Genomic DNA, 12857 nt, shown 5'->3' with positions numbered 1-12857 from the left:
TATAGCTATTTTAGGATTTATATTTATTTTACAGGCAACTTTGTAATTATTTTAACCAGGTACAATAGCTATTAAATAGTTAAGAACTATTTAATAGTTACCTAGTTAAAATAATTACAAAATTACCTGTAAAATAAATCCTAACCTAAGTTACAATTAAACATAACACTACACTATCAATAAATTAATTAAATAAAATACCTACAATTATCTACAATTAAACCTAACACTACACTATCAATAAATTAATTAAATACAATATCTACAAATAAATACAATGAAATAAACTAACTAAAGTACAAAAAATAAAAAATAACTAAGTTACAAAAAATAAAAAAATATTTACAAACATTAGAAAAATATTACAACAATTTTAAACTAATTACACCTACTCTAAGCCCCCTAATAAAATAACAAAGACCCCCAAAATAAAAAAATGCCCTACCCTATTCTAAATTACAAAAGTTCAAAGCTCTTTTACCTTACCAGCCCTGAAAAGGGCCCTTTGCAGGGCATGCCCCAAAGAATTCAGCTCTTTTGCCTGTAAAAAAAACCCCATACAATACCCCCCCCCCAACATTACAACCCACCACCCACATACCCCTAATCTAACCCAAACCCCCCTTAAATAAACCTAACACTAAGCCCCTGAAGATCTTCCTACCTTGTCTTCACCTCACCGGGTTCACCGATCGGTCCAGAAGAGGGTCCGAAGTCTTGATCCAAGCCCAAGCGGGGGGCTGAAGAGTGACGTCCATCCTAGGGCTGAAGTCTGGATCCAAGCGGCAAATGAAGAAGTCCATCTTCGGGAAGAAATCTTCATCCTATCCGGGCAGAAGAGGACATCCGGACCGGCAAACATCTTCATCCAAGCCGCATCTTCTATGTTGTTCCATCGGATGACGAGCGGCTGATCTTGAAGACCTCCGGCGCGGATCCATCCTCTTCGTTCGACGTCCAACTGAAGAATGAAGGTTCCTTTAAGGGACGTCATCCAAGATGGCGTCCCTCGAATTCCGATTGGCTGATAGGATTCTATCAGCCAATCGGAATTAAGGTAGGAAAATTCTGATTGGCTGATGGAATCAGCCAATCAGATTCAAGTTCAATCCGATTGGCTGATTCAATCAGCCAATCAGATTGAGCTCACATTCTATTGGCTGTTACGATCAGCCAATAGAATGCGAGCTCAATCTGATTGGCTGATTGAATCAGCCAATCGGATTGAACTTGAATCTGATTGGCTGATTCCATCAGCCAATCAGAATTTTCCTACCTTAATTCCGATTGGCTGATAGAATCCTATCAGCCAATCGGAATTCGAGGGACGCCATCTTGGATGACGTCCCTTAAAGGAACCTTCATTCTTCAGTTGGACGTCGAACGAAGAGGATGGATCCGCGCCGGAGGTCTTCAAGATCAGCCGCTCGTCATCCGATGGAACAACATAGAAGATGCGGCTTGGATGAAGATGTTTGCCGGTCCGGATGTCCTCTTCTACCCGGATAGGATGAAGATTTCTTCCCGAAGATGGACTTCTTCATTTGCCGCTTGGATCCAGACTTCAGCCCGAGGATGGACGTCACTCTTCAGCCCCCCGCTTGGGCTTGGATCAAGACTTCGGACCCTCTTCTGGACCGATCGGTGAACCCGGTGAGGTGAAGACAAGGTAGGAAGATCTTCAGGGGCTTAGTGTTAGGTTTATTTAAGGGGGGGTTTGGGTTAGATTAGGGGTATGTGGGTGGTGGGTTGTAATGTTGGGGGGGGGGGTATTGTATGTTTTTTTTTTACAGGCAAAAGAGCTGAATTCTTTGGGGCATGCCCCGCAAAGGGCGCTTTTAAGGGCTGGTAAGGTAAAAGAGCTTTGAACTTTTTTTTTTTAAATCAAAGTTTTTTTATTGAGGCAATATCAAAGATACAAAACATCAAACAGTATACAATCAGCAACTTGTTATAGAACATAACATATGTTATTAATAAAACATTGGCTGTAAATACGAAGTACAACTTCTACATTCTGAATTTACCTCTTTTCTATTTCGTTTCCTATGTCATAACATAAAGATAATAATGAAAGAATGAAAAAATTTAAACAACCCTGGTAAATTATACTTCCTATAGGGTGATACGTTTATTATAATAGAGGTATTTATTTTTGAAGGATTGACAAATTATAGGGAATCAAAACAAGTTGCTCCTATTAAACACAATACTAAGAGCAACTTATGACAGAATGATGTTTGTAGCGGATTAATACCGCTTATTTATCCACCTAATATAAGAGTGGATTATAACTATGAAAGCGGGGGGGACGGAGTTATAGATTCAATTAGAGTTTACAAACTTTCCAGGCTGTCATCATTATAGCTGAACTCCATATATACTCTTACGTAGAGACCTGTTCAAATATCCTGGGTTTTTGTGTATAATACGGGTCAGAATACATTCTGGAACAATTATTCTCATAGCAAAGTATCAGGATGTATGTAACATGAAATATGAGGTAGATAATATGAAACATAGTATAAAACGAGATATAAAGGGCTTCTAGAGGGGCTCCTCCCCTGGGGAGGTGCCATCTACCGGCGACAAGGGAAAAGGGAGTAGGGGTATGACCCGTAGGCAACAAGTACCGACGGGAAAGGGAGGAGAGGAGTCTCTTCAGTATTAGTTACGTATAATGCCAATTCCACTGGCCCGGCCGCAACCAGCAGAACAAGCCTAGATTAGTATACCGAACCCTTCTAAGTAAACATACATTATCCATGTATACTGCTACATCCTGACTCACAATTAGGGTGTCTAAAGCAAACTTACCAACTTAGAATGTTTAGAAAGTATAACCTTGACAAATGTCAATGATATACTAAGAAAAGGTTACCTATCTGGAGCAAGCTTATGTTATGGAATAGTAGCCCTATTGAAGCACATTTGAATGTAATCTTTAAATTAGGCTTATTGGGCATATTATGCTGTCTCCCTGCGTAGGTTCTGCATGACTTTAGTAAGCTGCAACTCTGCTAGTTAAAGTATGCAAGGTGTGCATCAGAGTCTAGTACATAACCCTTATTCCACTGTTAGAAGAGAGACTCATATAGGGGTGAAGTAAGAGTATAAAGCAATTGTTTACCATATGGATTTGTGCGTATATACAGAGTATCTATTCTGCCATTAAGATAAGCATGTGAGATACATATAACATGCATATGGCTCAAATGCATGAAAATTGCACCTATCTTTCAACTCTGACTATACAATGCAGATAAATTTACCTCAGCTTATCTATGTGCTAATGTAATATCTGTAAACGTTAAACCTGCTCTATAAGGGATAGAAACTCCTGATATTGCAACAATAAGGTAAATGAATCTCAACCTTAGTTCATGAGACTGAAACATATCAAACAAACTATTTTCAATAAATCTTTAAATGGGGCTTATTAGGCATACTATGCTGACTCCCTGCGTAGGTGTTACATGACTTTAGTGAGCTGCAACTCTGCTAGTTAAAGTATGCGAGGTGTGCATCAGAGTCTAGTGCATAACCCTCACTCAAGAAAGAATACTGTGCTGTATACACATACCAATAAATCATTGCAAATATGTTTACAACTATATACAAAGCTGGCATTAGTATGTGCTGTCAATAGTTATAGAAATGTACTAGGATTATAAATTAAAACATAAAAATAAACATCAGTGTAGGGACAGATGGGAACAATATCTAAGAGTAGCGTTTTAGTAGTAGGCCCACATCATGGATCTCGCATGAGTCAGTCACATGGCCAGGTAGTAATACTTAGGAGCGAACAGCGGGCTTGTAAAAGGGACTAACATTTGGTGTTAAGTGGGGCCAGTGAAGCACTAAAAAACAAAAACTCTACAAACGGCATGTATAGTGCTTTCATCTGGCTTAGGAAAAGTGAACAGAAGATGCATAGCGTCCCCTCATATATACATCAGAAGACCGGTCGTTACAGGGATGACATATTTGTCAGGGAGAGACCTGACCAATAGGAAGCATAAACAGTCTAACCGACTCCAGTTTGTATGACACACAAATCCCATTGGCCAACCCTCAGTGAGTATTTCGTATTGTAAACTTATTTTAACGGTTAGTTAGCCACAGAGAGCAAGCATGTGGAAGTAATAACTGCACTTTATAGGGGATTACACATAAAACTAGACAGCCACATTCCCACATACCTTATTTAACAAATAGTATTATATCATTACCCTTAAAATCTAACTTCAATGTGAATTCTTGAACACTCTCATTGAGGAATAACTATCAATATGTCTCTAAGGGGTATACGTAGCTGGGATGAATTAGCTATGTATAGAAATTAACATTGACCTTTGTAACTGAACCTTAGCATTTTTTACAGGGAGATCCTTAAAACATATTCAAATATTGCAAAATGACAGAAAACATTTAACAAATAACAGATATAATAAGTAAGTTAAATGTGCTATTAACTGAGCATCCGCATGAGTCTCAATTTAAAGTTCCAAGTGTGGGGACATAGTAGTGAAGTGAACAATATCTGAGATGTTCTCCGGTACACTCGCAAGTGAGAAGTTAATATGGGGAATTAGTGAAAACAAAACATAGCTCACAATATAACCAGGAATGTCCAGAATCTTCACGCAGAGAAATCTCAGGACCTGTGCTAAGTTTAGCCAATGCCCGATGGGTGAGTGTTCCATAGTTCCCCTGAGTCAGCTGGCGGTAGTAAGTGCTGGGCGCTATTGTCTTCCCCCATAAGCAGGAGCCCGATGCTCAGTTGAAGGGACAATACAGTGCAACAGATATCGAAAAGGTACTGGGCTGAACACCAGATCGCTGTGGCGCCGTGAATCTGCAAGTAGGTATAGGGATCTCCTACGTCAAGGACAGAGGTGTGAGCGGAGAGGAGGTAGACCGGGTAGATATTGTCTGCTTTCAGTGGCTCGGGGATAGGTGCGTCTATATCCAAATACTGGAGCCTCCAAACTGCCGGTGTCGGGCGGATCTCACTCGTATGCCTTCGCTGCCCTATGTGCAAGTGAGTTATATCCTCATCCTCTTGCACCCCTGACGCCGTAGAAACGGGACCTTCAGACTCCTCCCGAGGGAGAGCTTCTTGCTGTAAGAACCAGTCTGCAACAGTGTCATTTAATGCCGCAGACTCAGGAGGCAGAATGGCAGAGGCCAAGTCGCCATCTTGGAAGCTGCAGGTGTGATAGCATTCAGAGAAGCAGCGTGAGAGCTGCGTGTAGTAAAAATCAAGTTTATCACATAGACTTTTTATAGATAGATGTAGTGCAGTCTCCATTTCTCCTGTATATGGGCTCACAGTGATTGATAATGATAAAGTCTTTCAGAGCTTCTGTATAAGCTGCATTACTTATGTGCTATAGATCCATGCGGTTCAGCTCCTAAGTGCAGGGAGTGTAGGCCTGGGATAAAGATGTTGATTTCAGATATGCTTACAGCCACTCCATTCATTCCAAACTCCGTGGATATATTCAGAAGGTTTTAGCATCGCCAGAGGAGGCTATCAGAATATCTTGTTGAGCATTTTTTGCTGTTTTCTTAAATTTCTATTGCAGAGCTCCAGAGTAGTGCAGCCATACTCTTCAACAGTTGGCTCCGCCCCCCAGCTTTGAACTTTTGTAATTTAGAATAGGGTAGGGCATTTTTTTATTTTGGGGGTCTTTGTTATTTTATTAGGGGGCTTAGAGTAGGTGTAATTAGTTTAAAAATTGTTGTAATATTTTTCTAATGTTTGTAAATATTTTTTTATTTTTTGTAACTTAGTTCTTTTTTATTTTTTGTACTTTAGTTAGTTTATTTAATTGTATTTATTTGTAGGAATTGTATTTAATTTATTTATTGATAGTGTAGTGTTAGGTTTAATTGTAGATAATTGTAGGTATTGTATTTAATTAATTTATTGATAGTGTAGTGTTATGTTTAATTGTAACTTAGGTTAGGATTTATTTTACAGGTAATGTTGTAATTATTTTAACTAGGTAACTATTAAATAGTTCTTAACTATTTAATAGCTATTGTAACTGGTTAAAATAATTACAAAGTTGCCTGTAAAATAAATATTAATCCTAAAATAGCTACAATATAATTATAATTTATATTGTAGCTATATTAGGGTTTATTTTACAGGTAAGTATTTAGCTTTAAATAGGAATAATTTATTTAATAAGAGTTAATTTATTTCGTTAGATTTAAATTATATTTAATTTAGGGGGGTGTTAGGGTTAAAGTTAGACTTAGCTTTAGGGGGTTAATAAATTTATTAGAGTAGCGGTGAGCTCCTGTCGGCAGATTAGGGGTTAATACTATTTATTATAGGGTTATTGAGGCGGGAGTGAGGCGGATTAGGGGTTAATACATTTATTATAGTATCGCTCATGTCCGGTCGGCAGATTAGGGGTTAATAAGTGTAGTTAGGTGGAGGCGACGTTGGGGGCGGCAGATTAGGGGTTAATAAATATAATATAGGGGTCGGCGATGTTAGGGCAGCAGATTAGGGGTACATAGGGATAATGTAGGTGGCGGGGGTGTACGGAGCGGCAGATTAGGGGTTAAAAATAATATGCAGGGGTCAGCGATAGCGGGGGCGGCAGATTAGGGGTTAATAAGTGTAAGGTTAGGGGTGTTTAGACTCGGGGTTCATGTTAGAGTGTTAGGTGCAGACGTAGGAAGTGTTTCCCCATAGGAAACAATGGGGCTGCGTTAGGAGCTGAACGCAGCTTTTTTGCAGGTGTTAGGTTTTTTTTCAGCTCAAACAGCCCCATTGTTTTCTATGGGGGAATCGTTTTTGAAGCTGGCCGCGTCCGTAAGCACCACTGGTATCGAGAGTTGAAGTTGCGGTAAATATGCTATACGCTCCTTTTTTGGAGCCTAACGCAGCCATTCTGTGAACTCTAAATACCAGCGGTATTTAAAAGGTGCGGCCAGAAAAAAGCACGTGTAGCTAACGCACCCCTTTGGCCGCAAAACTCTAAATCTAGGCGTTAGTGTGCTGACAAGCAGCAGAAAGTATGAGTACTGACAGACCGGAAGTGCGCTCCACAGAAAAAGCTTAGCAAATAAAATAATTTAAAGGGCTTTTCACAATAAAACAAAACAGTGCTGCTAAAGCTGCCAATATGTGCAGTAAACAAGCACGCCACATAATACAACTGAAAAAGCTATTAATAGAAAAAAACTGTCAGTCGGACACACACAGCTCATTTCATGTTGCTTAGAGACAAAATATAAATAAAGATAGTCTCTGCCGCAGCATTACTGGTGTGGGACATGTTTAGCGCACATCAGATTAAATAAAATGTCTCGAATATACCGGGACCCTTCCAATTTGTATCTTATTTTTTATCACAAAAATTTTGCGTTATACTCGAGTATCTACGGTATAGCAGATCTAAAACATGCTATGTGTGCAGGCTCAATATTGTAAACACATTTTGTAACTTTTGCTAACTCATGAGTACTAAAAAATGGTTATTTTAAAAACTGAAATGTATTTACATATATATATATATATATATATATATATATATATATATATATATATATATATATATATATATATATATATATATATATATATATATATATACACACACACACGCACATATACAGTCATGGCCAAAAATATTGACACCCCTGCCTTTCTGTTCCATAATGCACCATTTCGCCCATACAATTGTTGCAATTACAAATGATTAGGCATTCTCATGTTTATTTATTTTGTTTGTAATGTTTGACACAAGAAAGTGGAGGAAAAAAAGCAAAATTAGACACATTCCACGCAAAACAATTCTCAGACAATTCTTTGCTGCTCTTTCAACAGAAAGGTTGAGTCAATTTTTCACCATTTTAACTTGTTGCTGGAGTGATTTCTATATCGTCAGCACCTGTTAATTGATACAGGTGAGCTTAATTACAAATTACAGGAGCATCACAAACTTGGAATGCAATTATTTCTAAAAATTTTGAGAAGGTGCCAATAATTTTGTCCAGTTCTTTTTTGGAGTTTTGCGTGGAATGTGTCAGATTTGGCTTTTTTTCTCTCCACTATTTTATGTCATACCAATAATACAAACAAAAGAAATACAACAATTTTCGGGGCGAAGTGGTGTATTATCTGACAGAAATGCAGGGGTGCCAATATTTTTGGCCATGACTATATATATAGAAGAAAAGGCTTCAGCACTCCAAATATAGTTTATTGAATTTATTCCAAGCAGTCAAACATATGCCCTTTCTCAAGCCAATATAATATATATTTCCAGAGAAGTTAGATATTAATCAGTATATTTTATGCAGATTAATATAATATTTATTGTTTACCTAGGCCCTTTCTCTCAAATATTAATGTAATATTCTTGCAAATATTGATGTAATGGTAAACTAATAAAATTCAAATCACCATACAATTGAAAATGATTTGCTCTAGCTCTCACAATACAATCCAGACTGTCAGGGGAAATATGAAAATATTGTTATGTTTATATTAGTTCACATACATTTATGTTCACAATAAAAATAGAGCAGGGCTTCTTCAACTGTATTTGCAATTCAAATAATGATTTAAATAGCTTTCTCACACATTTGATTCCAGAATTCAAAGTGTGAAGCTGATGTTTTTTTTTCTCAATGTGACATCAAAATTAAATAGAAGTAAATTTAAAGTCTTAAATAATCACTCAATAAATTAAATTGTAAAATATGATTATCTACTAGATGAAAATAATTATGCAAAATATTGAATTATCAATTTGTAAATAAAATAATAACACAATTTATGCTTACCTGATAAATGTATTTCTTTCCTGACACGGTGAGTCCACGGATCATGTCATTATTATTGGAGAATATCACTCCTGCCCAGCAGGAGGCGGCAAAGAGCACCACAGCAAAGCTGTTAAATATCACCTCCCTTCCCTCCAACCCCAGTCATTCGACCAAAGTAAAGGAGAGAAAAAAAGCAACAAGGTGCAGAGGTGACTGAGGTTTATAACGTGACAAAAACCTGTCTTAGAAAAACAGGGCGGGCCATGGACTCACCGTGTCAAGAAAGAAATACATTTATCAGGTAAGCATACATTTTGTTTTCTTTCTAATGACACAGTGAGTCCACGGATCATCTAATTACTATTGGGAATCAATACCCAAGCTAGAGGACACAGATAATAAGGGAGGTACAAGACAGGAAACCTAAACAGAAGGTACCACTGCTTGAAGAACCTTTCTCCCAAAAGAAGCCCCAGCCGAGGCAAAAGTATCAAATTTATAGAATTTAAAAAAAAAGTGTGTAGGGAGGACCAAGTTGCAGCCTTGCAAATCTGTTCCACAGAAGCTTCATTTTTGAATGCCCAGGAAGAGGAAACAGCCCTCGTAGAATGAGCCGTGACTCTCTCAGGAGGCTGCTGTCCAGCAGTTTCATAGGCCAATCAAATTATACTCTTCAGCCACAAAGAAAGAGGAGTAGCCATAGCTTTCTGACCCTTACGTTTCCCAGAGAAAACAACAAACAGAGCTGAAGACTGGCGAAACTCCTGTAAATAGAATTTAAACGCACGCACCACATCTATGTTGTGCAGCAGACACTCTTTATGGGAAGAAGGGTTAGGACATAAAGAAGGAACAACAATTTCTTGATTAATGTTCCTATCCGAAACAACCTTAGGAAGGAAACCCAACTTAGTACGCCGAACACTGCAACACCAAGAGTTCTGAGACTCTGCTGGCAGAAGAAATTGCAACAAGAAACAAAACTTTCCAAGATAACTTAGTATCTAGGGAATGCATAGGTCCAAATGGAGCCTGCTGAAGAACTTTAAGAACAAGGTTAAGACTCCAGGGAAGAGTAACAGGTTTGAACACAGGCCTGATTCTGACTAAGGTGTGACAAAAGGATTGCACGTCTGGTATATCCGCCAGATGTTTATGTAACAAAAAAAAAAGGCAGATATTTGACCTTTCAAAGAAATTGCCAATAATCCCTTCTTCAAACCTTCTTGGACAAAAGACATAATTCTAGGAATTCAAACTCTACTCCAAGAGTAGCCTCTGGATTCACACCAATGCAGATATTTACGCAATATCTTGTAGTAAATCTTCCTGGTAACAGGCTTACAAGCCTGAATCATGGTCTCAATGACCGACTCAGAAAAACCACGCTTAGATAAAATTAAGCGTTCAATCTCCAAGCAGTCGGCTTCAGAGAAACTAGATTTGGGTGAAGGAAGGGCCCTTGAAGTAGAAGGTCCTTCCTCAGTGGAAGTCTCCAAGGAGGGAGAGATGACATCTCCACTAGGTCTACATACCAGATCCTGCGAAACCACGCCAGTGCAATGAGGATCACCAACGCTCGCTCCTGTTTGATTTGTGCAATGACCCGAGGAAGGAGAGTGAACGTAGGAAATAGGTATGCGAGACTGAAATTCCAAGGGACCGCCAGCGCATCTATCAGTACAGCCTGAGGATCCCTCGACCCGTACCTCGGGAGCTTGGCATTCTGATGAGATGCCATTAGATCCAGATCTGGCTGCCCCCATTTGAGAATCAAGCTGGAAAACACTTCCAGATGGAGTTCCCACTCCCCCGGGTGAAAGGTCTGTCTGCTCAGAAAATCCGCTTCCCAAATGTCCACTCCTGGAATGTGGATCACAGATAGACAGCAGTTGTGGGTCTCCGCCCACCGAATAATCTTGGCTACCTCTATCATGGCCAAGGAACTCCGAGTTCCCCCCTGATGGTTGATGTAAGCCACTGAAGTTATGTTGTCCGACTGGAACCTGATAAACCGGGCCGAAGCTAACTGAGGCCAAGCCAGAAGAGCATTGAAGATTGCCCTCAGCTCCAGAATGTTTATGGGGAGAACAGACTCCTCCCGAGTCCATGTCCCCTGAGCCTTTAGAGAGCCCCAGACTGCTCCCTATCCCAGCAGGATGGCGTCCGTTGTCACAATCACCCAGGTGGGTCTAAAAAAGCAGGTTCCCTGGGAGAGATGATCCTGAGACACCAACCAAAGAAGAAAATCTCTTGTTGCCTGATCCAGATGTAATCGTGGAGACAGATCCGCATAATCCCTGTTCCATTGACTTAGCATGCATAACTGCAGAGGTCTGAGGTGGAAACGGGCAAACGGACGAGGAGAGGACTGAAGGGCCAGGCAAGAGTCGAAGATCTTTGATTTTCTTTTAGAAATATTTTCATCGATAGGGAATCTATTATGGTTCCAAAGACACTACCCTTGTAGCTGGAATTAAGGAACTCTTTCCTAGATTCACCTTCCATCTGTGAGATCGCAGGAAGGATAACATCTCCGTGTGGGAGTTCGCTTGTTGAAAGGATGGCGCCTGAACCAGGATGTCGTCCAGATAAGGGCCATTGCAACACCCCGCAACCAGAGCACCGCCAACAGAGATCACAGGACCTTTGTAAAAATTTCTTGGAGCTGTGGCAAGACCAAATGGAAGAGCCACAAACTGGAAGTGTTTGTCTAGAAATGCAAACCTCAGAAACTTGTGATGGTCCGTGTGTATGGGAACATGTAGGTACGCATCCTTTAAATCTACTGTTGTCATGAATTGACTCTCTTGAACCAAGGGAAGAATGGAACAAATAGTTTCCATCTTGAAGGACGGTACTCTGAGGAACTTGTTTAGACTTTTGAGGTCTAGAATTGGTCTGAAAGTTCCCTCTTTTTTTGGGAACCACAAACAGATTGGAGTAAAAATCCAGAAACTATCACTCCCCGTGCAGAAAGGTCTTGAACACAGTTTAAGAAAGCCTCTTTTTTTATCTGGTCTACAGATAATCTTGAGAGCAGAACCCTGCCCCTGGGAGGAAAGGTCTTGAACTCTAGTTTGTATTCCTGGAACACATCTCCACTGCCCAGGGATCCTGAACATCCCGAACCCAAGCCTGAGCAAAGAAGGAAAGTCTGCTCCCCACAAGATCCGGTCCCGGATCGGGGGCAGACCGTTCATGCTGACTTTGAGTCAGTAGTGGGCTTCTTAGATTGCTTTCCCTTGTTCCAAGACTGGTTGGGCCTCAAGTAAGGCTTAGACTGTTCCTGCTTTGTAGAGGGAGAGGAAGGCTTACCCTTGAAGTTTTGAAAGGAACGAAAATTACTCTGACGTCCCTTCTGCTTATTCCTCTTATCCTGAGGGAGGAAATGGCCCTTTCCTCCCGTAATGTCCCGTAAATAATCTCCGCCAATGCTGGCCCAAACAAGGTCTTACCCTTGTAAGGAATCGCCAAAAGATTAGACTTAGACGACACATCCGCAGACCAGGATTTCAACCATAAGGCTCTGCGGGGCTAGTACGGCAAACCCAGAAATTTTAGCTCCCAGCTTGATAACCTGTAGGGAAGCATCCGTAATAAAGGAATTGGCCAACTTAAGGACTTTGATCCTATCCTGGATCTCTTCAAGGGGAGTGTCTGTCTGAATAGAATCAGACAACGCATCAAGCCAGTATGCCGCCGCTCTAGTGGCAGTAGCAATACACGCCGCAGGTTGCCATTGTAATCCCTGGTGTAGATACATCTTTTTGAGCAACCCCTATAACTTCTTATCCATAGGATCTTTAAAGGAACAACTATCCTCTTTGGGAATAGTGGTTCTCTTAGCTAAAGTGGAAATTGCCCCTTCCACCTTGGGGACCGTCAGCCAAGACTCCTTGATAGAGTCAGCAATAGGAATAGCAATCTTCTTAAAAATAGGGGATGGAGAAAAAGGGATACCCGGTCTCTCCCATTCCCCAGCAATAATCTCTGTCGCCGATCTGGTACAGGGAAAACCTCCACCATGGAAGGTACATCAAAATACTTGTTTA

General features: G+C 40.1%; 1 protein-coding gene across 3 annotated transcripts in view; it reads right to left on the bottom strand.

The window, feature by feature from the left end:
- TATDN3 (TatD DNase domain containing 3) overlaps positions 1-12857 on the bottom strand; it is a 126505-nt gene that overhangs the window by 7702 nt on the left and 105946 nt on the right. The gene's annotated exons all lie outside the window — the stretch shown is intronic.

This window comes from Bombina bombina, chromosome 4 (assembly GCF_027579735.1).
Source record: "Bombina bombina isolate aBomBom1 chromosome 4, aBomBom1.pri, whole genome shotgun sequence".
Classification (NCBI taxonomy): domain Eukaryota; kingdom Metazoa; phylum Chordata; class Amphibia; order Anura; family Bombinatoridae; genus Bombina; species Bombina bombina.
Note: the sequence above shows the minus strand (reverse complement) of the source record. Positions and strands in the feature narration are given on the sequence as shown.